Source organism: Phoenix dactylifera, unplaced genomic scaffold, assembly GCF_009389715.1.
Source record: "Phoenix dactylifera cultivar Barhee BC4 unplaced genomic scaffold, palm_55x_up_171113_PBpolish2nd_filt_p 000452F, whole genome shotgun sequence".
NCBI lineage: Eukaryota > Viridiplantae > Streptophyta > Magnoliopsida > Arecales > Arecaceae > Phoenix > Phoenix dactylifera.
In genome coordinates, this window is record NW_024067883.1 from 150,051 (window position 1) to 155,377 (window position 5,327).

The 5,327-nt window shown below is 42.5% G+C and overlaps 1 long non-coding RNA gene across 1 annotated transcript; it reads right to left on the reverse strand.

Annotated features, from left to right (window-relative positions):
* Positions 1–3,487: 3,487 nt before the first annotated feature.
* LOC120106081 lies at positions 3,488–4,869 on the reverse strand. Its single transcript, XR_005508315.1, has 3 exons — positions 4,771–4,869; positions 4,505–4,506; positions 3,488–3,539 (listed from the first exon to the last, which is right to left on the reverse strand). It is a non-coding gene; the product is annotated as an uncharacterized LOC120106081 (long non-coding RNA).
* Between the last annotated feature and the right edge of the window lie 458 nt (positions 4,870–5,327).

Sequence of the window (5,327 nt, forward strand, 5' to 3'; positions counted from 1 at the left end):
CTCATATTATAAAGGAAGCTTATCCATGGCTTCAATTGCAGCAACGCTGTTGTGATCCAATCTCAGGAATTTCTCGTAGGTAATTTTTGTTGCCTTTTTGGCATCAGTTCTCTGAAATCCAAGGATCATACTTGCACAGTCCCTGTGTGCCAAGGGTGTGCCATGACACACCATGTATATAGATCAAAATTCAATTAGTTGACAACATCAACAATCAACTTCCTTTACTTCAGCCTTCCCCATCTGCGACGACAATGCAAAAATTTACCAAATATAAGTAATGTGAACTTGCAGCATAAATACATTTTAGAAAGAAAAAGAAACGTTAGGCATACATACTCGACTGCACCATCGATAAGCATTTGAGGCATTGCAATTGCACCACTTTCAGACCTTCTCGAATCTGAAAGTGCCAGATAAGTAAAGAAAAAAAATCAGATTGCTTAAGTTTTAAGTGTGCACAGAAACCATATCTGAGTGCAGGGAACAGGTAACTATGTGCACAGAGCTAAAAGCGGTGTTCTTTTTTCCTTTTTCAGATTTCAATTAGAAAAATATGGTGTATAATACCATGTATAATAAGAATACATGGTGTGCCATGGCGTGCCATGGGATTGAAATTGTATGCCATGGTGTGCCAAAGATGTGCGAAAGGTGTGCCAAGGGTGTGCAAAAGGAGTGCCTCCATGCAAGTCCATTTGACTGAAATAACTAGATGATGTGGAGTATCACACTAAATGATAATACTGACAAAGTAGATAAAAAATGAAGCCACAGTTGTGACTCTTCATATTGGCCATGCTTCCTCAGAAATCCTATCCAGAATGGGGTTATTTGCAGCGTACTCTTCAGAGCTTCATATTCCACCAGTAGAAAGCTAGGTCTTCAAGCTGGTACAAAACAACATGATTGTGAAAGTTTGTCGAATGATGGCATTATATATATCGAATCATAAATTATCACACACCTTTTTATTTAACCGCGCAGCTTTGACAAACCTTCACTTGGAGACGTACGGGGTGGGTATACTGTGTGCACAGAAATCATATCTGTCTGCAATAAACTGTGTGCACTGAAATCATATCTGTTTGCAATAAACTGTGTGCACTGAAATCATATCTGTGTGCAATAAACGATAAACTGTGTGCACAGAAATCATATCTATGTGCAGTAAACGATAAACTGTGTAGACAAAACAGAAAACTGTGTTTGGGGTTTAATTTACTGTGTGCCATGGTTTGTTAAGTATGTTTCAAGCTTAATGAACCAAGCAACACTGGTGTGCCAGGGGATCTGAAATTGTGTGCCATGGCACACCATGTTTATAGATCAAATATTGTAGTTAGCCCTAAAAAGCTTTCTCTGAACAATTCCAGTCAACAGAAGGTCTCTCCACATAAATCAGCCACCCAAAAAGGCATAGCATCAGCTAACATCAACAAATTAAGTTGAAAAAGGAACTTAATAGTATTCCACATTGATAAATTCTAAAATAATCCAAAATTTGTATTAGTTGACAACATCAACAATCAACTTCCTTTACTTCAAAAGGTCTTCCTTTACTACAACTTCACCACATCCTTCCCCATCTACGAGACAATGGAAAAATTTACTAAATATAAGTAATGTGAACTTGCAGCATAAATACATTTTAGAAAGGCAAAGAAAAAGAAACATAAACATGAAAGGTTAGGCATACATACTCGACTGCACCATCGATAAGCATTTGGGCCATTGCAATTGCACCACTTTCAGACCATTTCGAATCTGAAAGTACCAGATAAGTAAAGAAAAAAAAATCAGATTGCTTAAGTTTTAAGTGTGCACAGAAACCATATCTGAGTGCAGGTAACAGGTAACTGTGTGCACAGAAACCATATCTGAGTGCAGATAACAGGTAACTGTGTGCACAGAGCTTAAAGCGATGTTTTTTTTTCTTCTTCAGATTTCTATTAAAAAACATGGTGTATAATGCCATGTATAATAAGAATACATGGTGTGCCATGGCGTGCCATGGGATTGAAACTGTATGCCATGGTGTGCCAAAGGTGTGCCAAGGGTGTGCAAAAGTTGTGCCAAGGGTGTGCCAAAGGTGTTCCATACCTTCAATGTAAACTAGAGCACCATATTGTTTACAGTATGACCTCATTACATGTCCTTCTGTTGTGCCCAAGCTTCCCGCATCGTCCACATCTCATATCACGTACTAACTCAACTTAAGAAGGTCTTCTCTTCTTTTTAGGCCTGCCAGGACGTGTCTTTTTCATAGGGGGTAGAATGTGAATCTCTTCAGATGCACTGTGCGGCTCCTCAATATCAGGAATTGGATTAATTGCTTCGGCATATGTTGCTCTATACAATTCAGCTTGGAACCAAATGTCAGTGAATTGGTACAAGGATCTGCCGGCCTTCTCGATGCAAGCACAAGCATGCTTACATGGCATGCCGAAGATTCGCCACTCGCCACAAGAGCAGCTGCAATTCTGGAGGTCAACTTTGCATGAGTAGTTTGTATCCTTTACGTCATATATCATTATGTTGGACGTAAATACGGATAATCTCCGACCGTCTTCTGTATTTTTATGTAACACTTTCTCAGCATCTGGACATAGGTGGGTTTGAATGCTATATCCTTGATTACGCCGTTCATGCATCATCTGCATAATTTGAAGCCTGATATGGTCAACCATCTGAGGGACAGGCAGATGACGAGCCTCCAAGATCCAACTATTAAAACACTCAGCCACGTTAGATGTCATAGTGCGCCCAGCGTGGACTTGGAAAAATTGCATTTGCCCAATGCTCGGGGTTGGCATGTAGGAGAAAGGTGGAAGCATCAGGGGCTTCTGATGTAAGCTTCCCAATTAGCTTTTGAAAAACATTAAGCCTTGGAGTATACGCAACAGCATTTACTAAATCAAGCAGTCTCTTTCTGTCAGCTGCACGATAATGGACAAGCACCTGCGATCATAATTAAATATCAGACATACCGGATGGTATATTACTTAGATACTTTCTACTTAAAATTATTTACAATATTATGATGCAAACCTGATTCTTGAAGTTTTCTTTCACATGACGAATACAATATGAGTGGTAGCAACGAGGAAAGTACTTCGGCACCGATTTAATAATTTTCTGATGTCTATCTGTCATAAATGTGAACTTTTGACCATGATATGCACTGCAACTATGAATAGCTTTTTTGAAAATCTGGCAAAACCATTCCCAGTTTTCATCAGTTTCTGTATCTACCACACCATAAGCTATAGGAAACATATCATCATTGCCATCTTTGGCAGTGGCGCCAAGCAATACACCCCCATCCTTATGTTTTATAAATGTTCCATCCATAAAAATTAGAGGTCGACATCCTTTTATGAAACCCAATAGTGAAGCATGAAAACAAATGAACAGACGTCTGAATCGACCTTCAATTGTTTCGTACTCTGTAATGCTGCCGGGGTTGGTTTGAATAATGGCATCGCAATACCACCGAATTTGGTCATAAGATAGTGATCTATCACCATAAATCTCCTCTTTTTTTTTTTGATAAAAACGGCATTTCATATAGCTCTAACTTGAGTACATCCAGCCATATCAAAGGAAAGTAAAGCATACAGGAAAGGAGGAATATCTCCTATAGATGTCCAAGTGACCTCTCCAGAATGCCGGGCAACAAAAGAGGCAACCCAGTCTGCTGCACTGTTTGCCTCTCGGAAAACATGTAACGCCCGGAAATCACTCGCCTCCTGCGCCAATCTCCGAATCTCACTAATCAGAGGGTGCCCATCACCATATGTGTCCACTCCCCGAATCCACTCTATCACCACAGAGGAGTCCCCCTCAAGGCATATATGCTCAGCACGAAGTACTCGCCTCGCATAGGATATCCCCTCCCAGGCTGCCCGCAGCTCCGCACCGACAACGGTGAGTCCCGGCGCACAGCGGCCACCAGCAGCTATCAGACCACCCAGATGGTCTCTGATGATAAAACCAACTCCTCCAAACACCCCATCCACCGACATACTACCATCAAAATTCACTTTGAGATGACCAAGGGGTGGGGGTACCCAAGAAACTAGGGCGAACCTGGGCGCTGTGACAGCGGAAAGAGTACCCCAGGTGTCCCTGGCCATCTCAGAAGGAGACCTAACGATAGTAGTGGTAGCCTCTCTGGCAAGCCGCATAGCTCTGTCCACCACCACCCTCGGGGGTAACCGTCTACCCTCAAAGATACCAGCATTCCTGTCCAACCAAATAGAATGGGCCAAATAAGCCCACTGGATCCCGGCCTCAACAGTACTGGGCCTCCGCATGAAAACTCTCAGCCAATGAATCCAATCCTGTGTCGACTCGACTGAGTATGGCAGCAAAGATGGTGATCGGCTCCAGATTCCCCTAGCTCTGGGGCACTGCAGGATCACATGATCAATCGTCTCCACAGTCTCCGTGCACTCCTCACAACACTGAGTAATCCTCACCCCACGCCGTGCTAACACACTCCTGGTCGGTAGGCAACCCCATGCCACCTTCCATATGAAGAGCGCAACACGCGGGTGAATCCGCATCCTCCAGATCCATCCTCCATCTATCTGTCGGGCTGGCTCTTGGCTCAACAACATGGAAATATCCCTGGCTCGCACCTGCGATCGCCCTGTCGGCATCCAGACTAGTCTATCCGACCCCTCCTGAGCAGGAATAGGTAGAGCCAAGATCATCTCTGCCAACTGCTCCCCAAAAGCCTCTCTAATCAACTCAACCCTCCACATAGCCAGCTCCTTACCATGCCAAGCTTGATGATACGGCAATTGAACACCATATTCCCGATGAATATCTTTTACAATGTCAGTCGGCTTATATAATGGCATATCTTGAAGTTTATCTTTAACAATATTCGAAACCCAACATTTCGAAGCCTTCGGATGCGACCGGACTTGCATCCCTCCTCCACATGTATGGTTACCGTTCATTTTTTTAATTGCAAACTTTTTACCATTACCAAGTCGAGAAGTATATATACGCCATTCACATTCTTCATATGCACATTCCACAGTAACTCGCTCACGATCGTTCTTCATGAACACAAAATCTCTGCAATTTGCAATACAAAAGTTGCGAATGCTGTCACGAAGAGTTTCGACATTCCTGAACTCCTGACCAACACCCTCTATACAGCTTTTCCAAGCATCCAATGAATTTCTTTAACTTCCTTCCTCTTCAATTGCAGCTCTCGTTTCTTCAACAACTTGGACAAAATTACTTGAGCTACTCTTTGAAATATTTTGGGATCTCCAACTAATTTCAGCACCATGGGATGAGCCACT